This window comes from Silurus aristotelis (genome assembly GCF_946808225.1).
Source record: "Silurus aristotelis genome assembly, chromosome: 6".
Classification (NCBI taxonomy): domain Eukaryota; kingdom Metazoa; phylum Chordata; class Actinopteri; order Siluriformes; family Siluridae; genus Silurus; species Silurus aristotelis.
This window is the reverse complement of record NC_139579.1, coordinates 11199640-11217150: the sequence shown is the minus strand read 5'-3', so window position 1 is coordinate 11217150 and position 17511 is coordinate 11199640.

The following is a 17511-nucleotide window of genomic DNA, read 5'->3' as shown; positions in this document are numbered from 1 at the left end:
CGTGCACACATCACCCCGTTCCTTTCCTCTCTCCACTGGCTCCCGGTACAGTACAGGATTCAATATAAATTCTGATTATTTGTTTTTTAATCTCTGGCTGGTACGACCCCAACATATTTAAACAAATTTATCCATCTGTGCACCCATGGCTGGACTCTCAGGTTCTCTAATCATGTCTTGCTTGAAGTGCCTAGAACAAGATATAAATGACCGCGCCTTCTCAGTAGCGGCTCCTAAGCTTTGGAATTCCCTCCCTCCTGATCTCACCTCTGAAAGGGAGTTCTCTGCTTTTCGAGCTAAACTAAAGACCCACTTTTTCACCAAGGCCTTTGTTGTGTAGTAGAGGGTGTGCTTAGTCATCTGCTTCTTAACATTTATTTTATTGTTGTGTTTTATTTCTTACTATTTACTTCTTTCTTTTATTATACTGTATATTTAATTGCTTTTATGTAATAAATGTTATTACTTTTTTGCGCATTGCCTCTTGCACTTTGTTCAGCACCTAGGTTCTACCTGCTAGATTGATTATAAAGATTGATTGATTATAAATTTGAAATATAATAAAAAATAAGTCATTAATTTGACTTTGTTTTTATTTTTTTTAAATCGATTTGGATAGTAAACAGAAATTTAGTGATGATTTACTTCACACATCCTCAAACTTCAGGCGTGCCATTTTTTCGACACTAAATATTCACAGAATTCAAACTTTAACAGTAATTCAAGAAAGAAAGAATATGACAGAGGCTTGTTTACAATGTCCAGAAACTATTGAAAGCAGGGGTTCTCAAAATGTGTTCCGTAGACCCCTGGAAGGTCTGCAATCCCTCATTAAAATTTAATGGAACATCTTTTTCAAATAATTGAAGGTTACTGTAACAGCAAATGGGGACTATATGTGGAATTGTTTATAAAAAAAAAAAAAAAAAAAGACATACCGATTTTTAAGGTCAGGTGTCCACAAACTTTTGTGCAAGTGGTGTATTCGCACTTGCATCCTCCTTTCGCTGTATATGAAACCAATTCACTTCAGAAAAGCCTTTTTTTTTTTAGCATATTTTGTCCATCAGAACTTTTTTCTATGTATTCAGCATAAGAGCTAATGTTCTATAGGCAGCATCATTGTAGCATCATGAATGATTGCATATGCTTTTACTCTGATCAGGAACTCGTTTAAACTAAAATAGCTCTGTGTCTATCAGTGATTGATAACCTACACATAAGGGTCCGACACTCGAGGAGAAGGTGTCAGATTTTCTTGCGACACATATACACTTCAGAAGAAAACAGGTTTTTGCCTTGAGCTCATGAAAAAAAAAAAAAAAAAAGGCAAGATTACTAGAAAATTAAGCCGTGATCACTAGAAACAAAATGTTACATTGCAGAGCCTCTTAGGACTTTTGTAGATGTCAGGTGGATGTGAAGGAAAAAAATACCCCCCCCCCCCCCCCCATAATTATTCGCTAAACTTTAAAAATCTTCTTCTTCTTCTTCTTCTTCTTCTTCTTCTTCTTCTTTCGGCTGCTCCCATTAGGGGTCGCCACCATCTCCATACCACCCTGTCCTCTACATCTGCCTCTTTCACACCAACTACCTGCATGTCTTCCCTCACCACATCCATGAACCTCCTCTTTGGCCTTCCTCTTTTCCTCCTTCCTGGTGGCTCCATCCTCAGCATTCTTCTACCAATATAATTCATGTCCCTCCTTTTCACATGTCCAAACCATCTCAATCTCGCCTCCCTCACCTTGTCACCAAAACATCCTACATGCGCTGTCCCTCTAATAAACTCATTTCTAATCTTGTCCATCCTCGTCACTCCCAACGAAAACCTTAACATCTTCAGCTCTGCCACCTCCAGCTCCATCTCCTGTCTTCTACTCAATGCCACTGTCTCTAATCCATACAACATCGCAGGTCTCACCACAGTCCTATAAACTTTCCCTTTCATTCTTGCAGATACCCTACTATCACAAATCACTCCTGTCACTCTTCTCCACCCACTCCACCCTGCCTGCACTCTTTTCTTTACTTCTCTAACACACTCTCCATTACTTTGCACTGTTGACCCCAGGTACCTGAACTCCTCCACCTTTTCCAGCTCTTCTCCCTGCAACCGCATCACTCCACTGCCCTCCCTCTCATTCACACACATGTACTCTGTCTTACTCCTACTGACTCTCATTCCCCTTCTCTCCAACGCATATCTCCACCTCTCCAGGCTCTTCTCAACCTGCTCTCTACTCTCACCACAAATGACAATATCATCCGCAAACATCATAGTCCAGGGAGACTCCTATCTGACCTCGTCCGTTAACCTGTCTATCACCACTGCAAACAGGAAAGGGCTCAGGGCCGATCCTTGATGCAGTCCAACCTTCACCCTGAACCAGTCTGTCGTACCTACTGCACACTTCACTGCCGTCACACTTTCCTCATACATGTCCTGCACCACCCTCACATACTTCTCTGACACACCTGACTTCCTCATACAATACCACAACTCCTCTCTTGGCACTCTGTCGTACGCTTTCTCTAAATCCACAAATACACAATGCAATTCCTTCTGTCCTTCTCTATACTTCTCCATCAACATCCTCATAGCAAATAAGGCATCTGTGGTGCTCTTCCTCGGCATGAAACCATACTGTTGCTCACAGATGGTCACCTCTTCTCTCAGCCTGGCTTCCACTACTCTTTCCCATAACTTCATGGTGTGACTGATCAACTTAATTCCCCTGTAGTTACTGCAAGACTGCACATCTCCTTTATGCTTGAAGATCGGTACCAGCACACTTCTTCTCCATTCCTCAGGCATCTTCTCACCTTCCAAAATCCTGTTAAACAACCTGGTCAAAAACTCCACTGCCATCTCTCCTAAACATCTCCACGCTTCTACGGGTATGTCATCTGGTCCAACCGACTTTCCACTCTTCATCCTCTTAATCGCTGCTCTCACTTCCTCCTTACTAATCCTATCTACATCCTGCTTCACCAACTCCACATCCTCCAACCTTCTCTCTCTCTCTGATTTTCCTCATTCATCAGCTGCTCAAAATACTCCCTCCACCTTCTCAACACACTCTCCTCACTAGTCAACACATTTCCCTCTCCATCCTTTACTGCTCTAACTTACAGTACATCCTTCCCAGCTCGGTCCCTCTGCCTGGCCAATCGGTATAAATCCTTTTCTCCTTCCTTAGTGTCCAACCTCTCATACAGCTCCTCATATGCCTTTTCCTTGGCTTTCGCCACATCCCTCTTTACCTGCTGCCGCATCTCCTTGTACGCCTGCCTACTTTTCTCATCACTCTGTCTATCCCACTTCTGTTTTGCCAACCTCTTTCTCCTTATGCTCTCCTGCACTTCCTCATTCCACCACCACGTCTCCTTGTCTTGCTTTCTATTTCCAGATGTCACACCAAGTACTTTTCAGGCTGCCTCCCTCATCACTCCTGCAGTAGTTGCCCAATCATCCAACACCTCTTCAACACCACCGAGCCTCTGTCTGACCTCTTCCCTGAACCTCACACTACACTCTTCCTCCTTAAGTTTCCACCATCTTATTCTTCTTTCAGTCCTCACTCTCCTCCTCTTCTTCTTCGCCTCCAAAACCATCCTACAGACCACCATCCGATGCTGTCTAGCTACACTGTCCCCTGCCAACACCTTACAGTCTCCAATCTCCTTCAGGTTGCATCTCCTGCATAGCACATAGTCCACCTGTGTGCACCTTCCTCCACTCTTATACGTCACCCTATGATCCTCCTTCTTCTTAAAATAAGTGTTTACCACTGCCATTTCCATCCTTTTAGCAAAATCTACCACCATTTGCCCTTCCACATTCCTCTCCTTAAAACCATACCTACCCATCACCTCCTCATCACCTCTGTTCCCTTCACCTACATGCCCATTAAAGTCTGCCCCAATCACCAATCGTTCTTTCCTAGGTACACCATCTACCACTTCATCTAATTCAATCCAGAATCTTTCCTTCTCCTCCATCTCACAGCCAACTTGGGGAGCATAGGCACTGATGACATTTATCATCATCCCTTCAACTTCCACCTTCACGATCAACACCCTATCAGAAACTCTCTTCACCTCCACTACACTCTTACTGTACTCTTCCTTCATAATCACCCCTACACCATTTCTCTTTCCATCCACACCATGATAAAACAGTTGAAACCCACCTCCAATGTTCCTGGCCTTACTCCCTTTCCACTTGGTCTTCTGAACACACAACAGATCTACCTTTCTCCTCTCCATCATATCAGCTACCTCTTTCCTTTTACCCGTCATAGTACCAACATTTAAAGTACCAACCCGAACCACCACTCTCCTACACTGCTCCTTTCCCTGCCATCTCCGTAGACGTCTTCCACCTCTTCTCCTCCTCCTTCAGCCAACAGTAGCCCAATTTCCACCGGTACCCTGTCGGCTAACGATACCTGTGGCGGTCGTTGTTAAATTCTCATTAGTGATCCGCATATTTGATTTGGCACATGTTTTACGCTGGATGCCCTTCCTAACGCAACCCTCCCCATTTACCCGGGCTTGGGACCGGCACTAAGAGTGCACTGGCTTGTGCATCCATAATGGCTGGGTTGCTAAACTTGAGAAATATGAAACGATATTTCCGAGATCAAAGAGTACAATAAAAACTAGGATTCAAAGAATCCGCTTGTCGTGACCTGTTTGCTACCTTGCTGTCCATGATGAACGCTCCTGACGTACACAGGGCGATGTCTTTTGGCACACTGACTAATGAAGATAGGTGCTCCTTAGGACTGTGTGTGCAACCTTGTGCTACTATTTGTTGGCGTGTTACAAAACTAGTCTTGAAATGATCAGATATAACATAACTTTGTCACAGCCAGAGGTAACGCTATAACATGATGTTTAGCATCAAGGGCTTTCTGGTTTCTTCAGAGTTTGTTGAGCTCTTGCTGATGATTTCTTCTCATTCAGACAGTTAGTAAAGTCAGGGTCTGATGTAGGTGAATGGGGTGAATCAGTGTTTAATTCATCACAACGGTGTTCAACAGGGTTTATAGGTTTATAGCAGGAGTTCTTCCACTCCAACCCATGTAAATCATATCTTCATAGAGCTGGCTGTTTGAACAGGGTCGTTATATTGCTGGAACAGGTTTTGGGCCTCTTAAAGACCCAAGCGAAGGGAAAATTTCATACTACTGCACACAGAAATCCTATGCAATTGTGTGCCGGTAACAGTTTGTGGGAAAAAACACATATGGTTGAAAAAGCAAGGTGTCCCTATACTTTTGTGGAAATTCTAACCATAAAAAAGAAAAACAAAATTGTATAAATATGTTACTCAGTAAATAGGCACCTCTGGCCATATCCCACCACTATTCGCCTTAACGTGATGCCTCACTACATTGCATTCTGTACTTAACACTAAGTATGGAGGACTTAATTGCCAGTGTTTTTTTATTAGAATTTTTATATACACTGAGATTCAACATGAGAGCAGAAAAAAACAATCTGTCACTCTTTTTTCCGCATTTGACGAAATGAAAAACAATACTCTCTTCTGCGCTCGGCCCCTGATTCAAAAGGATCTAATTAGAGTACTAATTAGCAAATTGACGAAGCACTGGGTGCTTAGGTTTGCGTGGGTGATTTACAAAGAATAATTACGGAAACATCCGAAAAGAAGTGGGAAGTTAAATTCTAGGTCCTGGCTTCCGGAGAAACTCCTTCAGCGCAATTTTAAGAAACTTGAACTTGAGTAATGGACTGAAAAAAATCCACGCTTTTTGTGTCGCTTAAGTCTTTCAGACTGTAGTAAATCACACTGTGGGCACGGAATAGATTTCCATGTGCAACAAAGCCTTTACTACGACCCAATTTCCTTGCTTCTATATGCACTAAATGTACACCCTCTTTTTGTGAATATCACCAGCCAAAATAGCAATTTGTAATAATATTTAGCATGCTGTGTTGTAGAGCGCTAATGACCAGTGTTGTGCTCGTTACTAAAAAATAGTAAGTAGTTACAGTTACTCGTTACTTCATTCAAAAAGTAACTCAATTACTTTGTTGATTACTTACACCAAAAAGTAATGCGTTACTGTTAAAAGTAACTTTTTAGTTACTTTTTTAAAGAACCTTCTTTAATGTTCCCATTAATGCACTTTTATGCGTTATGGTTTATACAAACACAAAACTGACTTAAACACAAAGTCATTTTTAAACACTATTTTATTGAAGTCAGACCAACACAAACTGAATATATCACAAGGATTTCTGAAATAAATAACAAAACAAGCTGAATAAATATATTCACAATCAAAAACTAAAGTGGCTTCTGCTGTTGTGTTGAGCTCCAAAAATTTTCCTTTCACATCTTAAGTATGAAAACTATCAACAATGTAGAACAGAACACCGGGTTAGCGCATAGCTTCTAGCATGGAGTTCCTGGAGGAGCTTCGACAGATTGGAGTTGCTGTTTATCGCAGTAGATATGACCTTTGAACCAGAAAGACACAACTTACATTTGACTTAAAAGTTTTTGTCTTTATGCTCTCGCCTCGACTCGCCATTACTGCCGCACAGACCTGAATAAACAGAGACACGCCCACAGTGCGTCTTCTTCGTGTTTACAGTGGTTTATCCACCAATCCTACAATGCGACGCTGCTGTAAGCAGGTTAGGCTGTAGTCTACACTTCAGCCCAAATTAATTCATTTAAAAAAGTAACGGACAAACGCACCATACGGTAACGGAGTTACTTTATTTAAAAAGTAACGCGTTACAGTATTAGTTACTGTCAAAAGTAACTGCGTTACAGTAACGCGTTACTAGTAACGTGTTATTATATTATAATTTTTTTTACCAGTAACGCGTAATTGCCCAATACTGCTAATGACTGTATACTATAGAGAGTTAAGTCCAAAGATTTCATTGGTCATATGAGAGACATGTATTCAGGGTCCGGCTCTGGACCCGAATTTTCTGAGCTATTATCTAAGATTTTCTTTTTGATATTACAGACTCGCATCCAGTTGAGTTAGACATGGTTTTATTTCGATAGCATCTGTAGGTGTGTAGCCGTGGACGTATTCGTAACGAAGCGTTTCGATACAGGGCTTTCCGTACGGAGCACATGTGTACTGAATGCAATCCATTTTTTGTGTGGAAAATAGTTCAAATCTGAGTTCCCTCACGAACATATTAAGTGGCGGAGCGCAGGGTTGTTCAGTCTCTGCCTCGCTCTTTAAGTGCAGTGCCACTGTGTTCTTTTAAATTTTTTTTATTATTATTAAGCCTGAAAACATATACGTTAGGAATAACATTTTAAACTTTGTTTAAACTAACAAATTTCATAATAAAAAAAAAAAACATTATAGTATTAAAGTGACATAATGTCTAGACGAATAGATTTTTCTAGACGAAAATAATATTATACTTTAAAAAACTTAATAGAATAATTCTAATTAATGCAATACATAGTCCCCCGGGACTCACAGGGGTTACGTTCAAAGACCCCCCACGAGTTCCAGGGGACACTGTATTGAATTGGTTTAAATTATTCTATCTGATTTTTTTATTTTTTTTTTTATATTATTTTATATATTATTTTACTAAGCAGGAATTTTTGTTTTTAAAATGTAAACTGTTCATGTTCACAAAAGTTATAAAAATAAACTGCATTAATAAAAAATAAAAAATAAAAAAAACAATTTCATGTTTTGCATTCCTTCTCCCTCTCCGTACCGAAATTAAACTGAACTGGTCTCATATGTACTGGGTGGTCAAGCAACAGGATCACCAAGCTGCCACTCTTGTGTCCATGAACAACGTCCTCAACACTCTTTGCTCCAGGGGCACTATATCAGGTCCGACCCCAGCTTCCTAACATCCCTGGGATACACGAAGAAAGAATTTCACAGTGCTGTAATGTACATCTGACAAGTGAAACCTTCGTATTTAAGCCGTTTCACTGCATTGACCTCTGCCAGCACTCGTATTTCACGCCAGTTATTCATGCATGAATTAATAAGACATGTAGTTAAAATTAGTGCTTTATTTTAATTAGTACATGCCTTAACACATTCGTTCATCCTGTAATGAATAGAAGTATTTGTAGGTATTTATTTATCAGTATTTATAATATATTTTAGGCATTTGTAATACATTTTCAGTAGGGTCCCTGGTGGTCTAGTGGTTTCGGATGCGGCGCTCTCACCGTTGCGGCCCAGGTTCGATTCCCGGTCAGGGAACCAACCCCAGCCATTAGGGTTGCGCAAGCCAGTGCACTCTTAGTGCCGGTCCCAAGCCCGGATAAATGGGAAGGGTTGTGTTAGGAAAAGCATCCAGCGTAAAAACGTGCCAAATCAAACATGCAGATCATGAATACGGATGAAAACCCTGTGACGTCCCCTAAACGGAGAAGCCCATAATAATAAAGTTTATAATATATTTTAGGCAATATAAGGCATGATTATTTTTGATCCAGTATATTGTATTAGCACTATTATGCTATTAATTATTATTATTTCTTTTTTTATACAAAAAAATTCATTAGTAAAATCGCCTCCGATTGTGATTCATTATCTGCATTTGTCAAATGCCGTAAATGTAAATGCAACAGAAGTATTGCAATAAGAAACATTAGTTTAAACCACATAATATAATCCACAAACACACACACACACAAACACACACACACACATATACTCACAGACCTGCCAGTGTTTCTGCATCAGTATTTAAGTTCTTTTGAAAGATTCACGTCTTCAGGCATATTTTATTAAAGCGCTGTACAGTATGTCCCCTGAGCAAGGGATACTTTTATCACCACTGTGCATTAAAAGAGATTATGGATTGATTCTTGGCATCATCTGATACAGAGTTGATGGAACATTCGCCTCATGTGCATCTCAGTCGCTCCGGACCGCATTAATAATGAAAGACGAAAGAGAGCGAAGTTATTAGCTTTCTCGAAACCGTCAAGGGGATTTCAGTTAACTCGCACAAACGACGGCACGGCGATATTTCCCCAGTGTACAACAATGCTCGATAGTCGCCAACGTTTAATTTTTTTTTCTGTTTTTTCCAAAGTGTGCAATTTTGAACATTGATTAAACAAATTGCCACACAGTTTTTTATAATCAAGTGACATTAAAACCAAGGTACACCTCGAAGCCCTCGTTTGAATCCCGCTGATCATCGTTCTCTGTTGATTTCTGGAGCGTTTCTACTAATAAAAGCAGGCTTTTGCTGCAGATCTAGTTCTTTTTAAGGGATTAAGGATGACTGTGGTTGCAACCTGATCTCACACAATGAATTGTAAAATGTACATTGTAAAAATGTCTAAAATTGTAAAAAAAAAAAGTAAAATATTGGCAGCAGGGTTGCCAGTTTATTACTTTTAACTCTTCTACAGTATATATTGTAATCAACATTATAGTATAGTATAGTTATTGTGATAATACAGGGCAGTGAATTACAGTATACAGTATTGTTGTGTTTTGTTGCTGCAGTGGGCCAGGTTCCTCATTCAGCTACCACAGTTATGGGTTCATGTAACGGTAGATAAAGTGATGGATATTAGTGCTGTCAAAATTAACGCTTTGAGAATTCATTCCAACGGCATTAATTTTATTAACGCGCAATTCTGTTTGACCATTTTTATTACAAATATAAATAAATAAATATATAAGGCGAAATTAAAACCTTCATTCAATGCAACACACATTTTTTCACAACGTCCTTTCTTTAAATAAAACTGCAGTAAAAAATGATTTTTAATCGCTAAACATTTGTTTCACTGATGCGCCAAGTCTCAAATCAAACATCAAAATCTGCCAAATGTTGATTAGAGCAGCGGTCCTCAACCATTTTTTGCGCCACGGACCGGTTTCATGTCAAACAATATTTTCACGGACCGGCCTTTAAGGTGTGGCAGATAAATACAACAAAATAAAATGATTCGACCAGCATAAAAACTGGTATTTTCTATATATAATTATAAAAAAACGGGAATCCACTGTGTTGTTTTTTGTTCATTTTGCTAGGGGTTTCAATTTAGCAGTAATGTAATATGTGCTAGCGGTCGGAGCAGCCCCTTTAAGAAGGTAGTGGATGGAGGTAAGACATGTGACCAAGGCATCATCTTCACATTCATCAAGAGTGAGTCATAGACAGATGTGGCAAAGATAATCCGGTAATTTTCCAAAACTAAATCATTGTTCAGAATCAGATAATAAATAAAACTGAAATAATGTAAGTTATGTATCTTTCTGCGCGGCCAGGTACCAATTGACCCACAGACTGGTGCCGGTCTGCGGCTCGGGGTTTGGGGACCACTGGATTAAAGTATTAAAAACTTAAAAAGTATTAATTTAAGGTACATTTAGAACAAGTCAAAATGTGCGATTAAGTTGCCCAAACCATCTCAAAAGTGAAGCATGATGGTGGCAGCATCATGCTGCGGGGCTGTTTTTCAGCAGCAGGGACTGGGCAACTAGTCAGGGTTTGGTGTAAGGTTTACCTTCCTACATGAGAATGACCCTAGACATAGACAAGACAACACAGGTTTGGCTTAAAGACGACTCTGTGAATGTTCTAGAGTGGCCCAGTCAGATCCATGCCTTGAACTATATTGAACATCTCTGAAGAGACCTGAAGGTGGCTGTCCACTAATGGTCCACATCCATCCTGAACCGGCTTAAGAGGATTTGTAAAAAAAAAAAAAGAATGGGTGAAAATCCTCTAATCCAAGTGTGCAAAGCATTTTGCTTCATACCCATGAAGACTCGAGGCTGTAATTGCTGCCAAAGGTGCTTCAACAAAGCCATGAGTAAATATGAATACTACATGTGGAATTTCAGTTTTTTATTTAAATATTTTTACAGACATTTCTAGAATTTTGTTTTCACTTCTGTCATTATGGGGTACTGAGCATAGATTAATGAGAAAAAAAACATAATAATACAATCAGGCTGCAACGTGAAATAAAAAACAAACTGAAGGGGGTCTGAATACTTTCTGAATGCACTGTATATTTATTCTAAATCTACTTTTAGAATTCAATGCAGTATTTTATTGCAATTGCAAATAGAATGCATTGTTTTCTACAGCATAGTAGTGTTTTAATAGGAAACAGTATGTTACTGTCAGAACTGCACACTAATTTGTCACAGTGCTCATTTTTATTTCTCACAATCTTTTGTCGATTATAGTGTTGCTTATAGAACAAATTGAAATACATAGCAATAAAGCGGTCACTGTATATAATATGAAAATACACACGTTCTACTGAAGTTGGATTTCTCCTTCGTGTCTGGTTGTGGGCAGATTGGATCTGACTCAGACACAGGAAACATAATAAATGGACATTACACTACACAACAATCACAAAGTGGAGACAAAACAGCATTTTGTGCACTCTGTATTATAAGATTCTTTCTGGCATTTCGGTCTGAAAATTAGTTAACCGTATAAACTTCATAACCAGGGGGAACTTTATTTTATTTGATTTTATTTTATTTTTTAAATGAACTGGTATACAGGACTGAAAAATTCAGCTAAATGGACTTTATGAAAACAAATTATTATTATTAGTAGTAGTAGTAGTAGTAGTAGTAGTAGTATAAGATACTAACTGTATAAAATAAAATGATATAAAAAAAATTCCAAGGGTACATGTTAAGGACAGATGGAACAATTTGACATAGAGAAAGAAAAAATCCATAAAAAAACTGAAATGATGTATGAGCATAAAGTAGATTATAATGTGAATTAATGTGTTTACTTGGGTATAGAATTGTACATTTATTTTTTTTCCCCTTCCATTGAAAACCCAAACCTGTTTCACCATGACAATACCCTTAAGTGTTTTAATGATTTCTCCAACTATTTATTAAGTAAAGTTTAGTATAAGTAGAGCAGTAAGTAAAAGAAAAAGTAGTAAATTATAAGTAAAAAATGAACAATTAACTTTATTTGTCATATGTAAAGATGTCAGTGATAGTGCATGTATATATTAAAATAAATATATACATACATTGCATCTGGAAAGTTTGTAACCTATTTTCACATTATATGTTATGTTACATTACAGCCTTATTCCAAAATGGATTCAATTCATTCTTTTCCTCAAAATTCTACAAGCAATGTTCTCATAGTCTGAGTCTTACAGGTGCCTTTTGGCAAAGTCCATGTGGGCTGACATGTGCCTTTTACTGAGGAGTGGCTTGCGTCTGGCCCCTCTATCATATCATATCATACTGATTGGTGGAGCGCTGCAGGGATGGTTGTTTTTTTGGAAAGTTCTCCTCTCAGCTCTTTCAGAGTGACCATCGGGTTCTTGGTCACCTCCCTGACTAAGGCCCTTCTCCCCTGATTGCTCAGGTTTGCCAGGCAGCTTCGCTCTAGGAAGAGTCCTGGTAGTTCCAACCTTCTTCTATTTACAGATTTTGGAGGACATTGTGCTCATTGGGACCTTCAATGCTGCAGAAATTATTTTTTTACCCCTTCCAGATCTGTGCCTCGATACAATCCAATGTATCACAGGTTTACAGACTTCTAGGATTTCATGGCTTGGTTGTGCTCTGACATGCACTGTTAACTGTGGTACTAATATAGACAGATGTGTGTCTTTTCAAATCACGTCCAATCAACTGAATTTACCAGCTCAATTTTGAGTGTCATGGCAAAGGCTGTGAATACTAATGTACATGTGATTTATTATAATTTTTTTTGTAAATCTTTTATCTTTAATACATTTGAAAAGATTTTAACAAACTTCTTTCATGCTGACATTATCTAGTATTGTTTGCAGAATAAAAAAAAAAAAAGAATTTAATCGATTTGGAATAATGCTGTAACAACAAAATGTGGAAAAAGTGAAGCGATGTGAATACTTTCCAGATGCATTGTATATGACATATACGTATATATTAGCATGATGTACTTTTTATAAAATATGGAAGATCAAGGGGTACGAGGAGAATGTATATATAACAGCAGGTGTGCAAAAATACGCAAAATTACATAGTGCGCAAGTAAGATGCAATAGTACTGAATACAATGGTATTAAGTGTTCTGAGAATTGAGAATTGTGCAGTCCCAGTGTCAGATAGGGCAACAATATGTATGAAATCTATGAAATATTGCACTTTTACTAGCTAGCAGAAAGGGACACAGGGCAGGGACCTGGTTGAAAGTAAAGGTGTATATTGAGACTGGGATCCTGTGGGACACACAATAGAAGCTGAACAAATGGGAGGTTTTAAATTTTATGTGTCACGCGGCGAACACAGAGGCGGAGGCAGAAGTAGGAGCCGGCGTCTTTATTAAATGAAGAAGGCAGAGCCAAAACAAAACACCCGCAGAGCGGGATAAAACCGGCAAAAGGCAGTTCCTTGTGTAATATCCGCGGTGAGGCGTGGAGGAAGCGCAACGCGGAGGCAGCGACGGAGAGGCGTCGGAAATCCGAGGTGCGCTGGGGAAGAAAGCCGTCACCGTGGGGAAAGCGGGGAATCCGGGAACAGAAGGTGCGTAGCGGGAAAGGCTGACGCAGAGAAACACCACCGGGAACCTGCACAGACACACACACGAGCATAACCACGTACATGTAATAACCGACAACCAGTGTGTGTGTGTGAGGGAGTTTTACAGGTGGTGTGGAATTAATCCCAGGTGTGGGATTGAGGGATGAGCCCGATTGCACTGAGAGGCATGCACGAGAACCGGAGCGAGGTGCGGGCGGGAATCCAGGGTTATGACAGCCTCCAAAGGGGGCGTGGCAGGGGGATTCCTGACACCCCCCCCCCCCCCCCCCCCCGAAGGGGCGGCACCGGACGCCCACAACCCATGGAACGCCTGGAGGGCCAGGGCACTCGGAGGAGGGCCTTCCCGATCGTCCCGGGCCTGAAGGGACCCGGCTGGAACCGCTCTGGAGCCGGGGAAAGCCGGGAAGGACCCGAGGCGGAGCGACCACCCCTGAGGAGAGCCGGAAGGGGAACACGGACACAGCAGGATCCAGGACCGGAGCAAAGACCAACGCTATGATTGGGAAGGGAGTGTAGCCCTTGGTGTCGACCGAAAGTGGGGAGACGTCACCCACGGATGCCAGGAGCCCAACCGAGCCCACGACGGAAGTCAGGAGCGGGACGAAGCCCTCAGTGGAGACCGGAGGCGGAGAGACCTCCTCAATGGAGACCGGAGGCGGAGTGACACTCCCAGCAGAGGCCGGAGGCGGAGTGATGCCCTCCGCGGAGACCGGATGGGGGAGGACGTCCACCACGGAGACCTTCGGCGGACCGACGACATCCAGGATGGCCGGGAACGGAGCCTTGCCCACCACGGAGACCTGGATGACGACCTCGGGGAGGACCGGAGGCTGAGCGACGACCACCCTGATGTCCTGGAACGGGACGACGTTACTCCGGATGGTCTGGTTAGGCGCTTTCTCTCCCACGGAGACCTGTAAGGGAGAGACAACCCTGGTCGCCACCTCCACGGCGGGGAACTGGAACTGGACGGTGCCTTCGGTGCCGACTGGAGGTTGGAGGACGTCCCCGGCGGAGTCAGGAGGCCGAGCGACGCCCTTGGAGGCCCCCTGGAGTGCCATTTCCTTCTCTGGGGAATCGGAAGGCCTGACGTCACCGTCAGAGGGACGGGAAGGGCCGACATCACCTCCAGCGAGTCTGTAGGGCGAGACGTCGCCGTGGGAGGAGCTCGGGAGCGGGACGGCGACGTGGGAGGAGCTCGGGAGCGGGACGTCGTCCGGAGAGGGACTCGGAGGAGTCACTTTGCCTTCTGCAGGACTGTGGGGCGAGCCGTCACCTTTAGGGAGACTGTGGGGCGAGCCGTCGCCTTTGGTGGAACCCGGGGGCAGCGGTTCGACGTCCCTTTCGCAGTCCTGGAGCCGGGGTGAGTGCAAACCCCTGGGTGAAGGGGCGCTCCTTGGGACCCTTGGGAGCAAGTCGGAGCCTGCAGGGCGGCCTAGGAGTGGAGAGAAGCCCGCCTGGAGACCCATGAGCGGGGATCTAGCCGGGAGTCCTGGGAGTGGAGCTGAGCTCTCTTGGAGACCTTCGAGCGGAGGGGAGCGCCCACGGAGGTCCTGGGCGTCAGTGGAGCTCTCCTCGGGACACTGGAGCGGAGAGGAGCTCTCGAGGTCGCTCGGAGGCGGAGAGTTTTGACCGACCAAGTTTTGAGTACATATACATTAAAAGAACATACTTTCCAGAAGGCCAACAATTCACTAAAAATGTTTTTTTTATTGGTCTTATGAAGTATTCCAATTTTTTTAGATTGAATTGGTGGGTTTTTGTTAAATGTGAGCTAAAATCATCACAATTTAAAGAAATAAACACTTGAAATATATCAGTTTGTATGTGATGAATCTATATAATATACAAGTAAAAATTTTTTACTGAATTACTAAAATAAATCAACTTTTTAATGATATTCTAATTTATTAATATGCACCTGTGTTTGTATGTATATGCATACATATATATATATATATATATATATATATATATATATATATATATATATATATATATATATATATATATATATATATATATACACAGTGAGGAAAATAAGTATTTGAACACCCTGCTATTTTGCAAGTTCTCCCACTTAAAAATCATGGAGGGGTCTGAAATTGTCATCGTAGGTGCATGTCCACTGTGAGAGACATAATCTACAGTAGCCTTTGTTTGCAATTACAGAGGTCAAATGTTTCCTGTAGTTTTTCACCAGGTTTGCACACACTGCAGGAGGGAATTTGGCCCACTCCTCCACACAGATCTTCTCTAGATCAGTCAGGTTTCTGGCCTGTCGCTGAGAAACACGGAGTTTGAGCTCCCTCCTAAGATTCTCTATTGGGTTTAGGTCTGTAGACTGGCTAGGCCACGCCAGAACCTTGATATGCTTCTTACAGAGCCACTCCTTGGTTATCCTGGCTGTGTGCTTCGGGTCATTGTCATGTTGGAAGACCCAGCCTCGACCCATCTTCAATGCTCTAAATGAGGGAAGGAGGTTGTTCCCCAAAATCTCGCAATACATGGCCCCGGTCATCCTCTCCTTAATACAGTGCAGTCACCCTGTCCCATGTGCAGAAAAACACCCCCAAAGCATGATGCTACCACCCCCATGCTTCACAGTAGGGATGGTGTTCTTGGGATAGTACTCATCAGTCTTCTTCCTCCAAACACGTTTAGTGGAATTATGACCCAAAAGTTCTATTTTGGTCTCATCTGACCACATGACTTTCTTCCATGACTCCTCTGGATCATCCAAATGGTCATTGGCAAATTTAAGACGTGCCCCGCATGTGCTGGTTTAAGCAGGGGAACCTTCCGTGCCATGCATGATTTCAAACCATGACGTTTTAGTGTATTACCAACAGTAACCTTGGAAACAGTGGTCCCAGCTCTTTTCAGGTCATTGACAAGCTCCTCCCGTGTAGATCTGGGCTGATTTCTCACCTTCCTTAGGATCACTGAGACCCCATGAGGTGAGATCTTGCATGGAGCCCCAGTCCGAGGGAGATTGACAGTCATGTTTAGCTTCTTCCATTTTCTAATGATTGCTCCAAAAGTGGACCTTTTTTCACCAAGCTGCTTGGCAATTTCCCCGTAGCCCTTTCCAGCCTTGTGGAGGTGTACAATTTTGTCTCTAGTGTCTTTGGACAGCTCTTTGGTCTTGGCCATGTTAGTAGTTGGATTCTTACTGATTGTATGGGGTGGACAGGTGTCTTTATGCAGCTAACGACCCCGAACAGGTGCATCTAAGTTAGGATAATAAATGTAGTGGAGGTGGACATTTTAAAGGCAGACTAACAGGTCTTTGAGGGTCAGAATTCTAGCTGATAGACAGGTGTTCATTCATTCATTTTCTCCCGCTTATCCGTAATTCGGGTCACGGGGGCAGCAGTCTAAGCAGCCCTTCGACTGCTGCCCAATCCTCACAGCACCGTCCCTTACGGTCCCTCCTGCAGGTGGTGAGCCCACGGGAAGGCGGCCCCACGTCACTCCGACGTCACGGACCTTGATATTTCCCTCGTAAGGGACCCCCGGAGCATAGAGGGTTAAGGGCCTTGCTCAAGGGCCCAAGAGTGGCAGCTTGGCGATACCGGGGCTTGAACCCCAGACCTTCCGATCGGCAACCCAGTGATAGACAGGTGTTCAAATACTTATTTGCAGCTGTATCATACAAATAAATAGTTTAAAAATAATATATTGTGATTTCTGGATTATTTTTTTTAGATTATGTCTCTCACAGTGGACATGCACCTACGATGACAATTTCAAACCCCTCCATGATTTCTAAGTGGGAGAACTTGCAAAATAGCAGGGTGTTCAAATACTTATTTTCCTCACTGTATATATATATATATATATATATATATATATATATATATATATATATATATATATATATAAATATAATTATTTATTGTTTATTTTTTCCTTTAATTGAAGTTAGAGACCTAAACCTATTCCACCTGTGCACGAA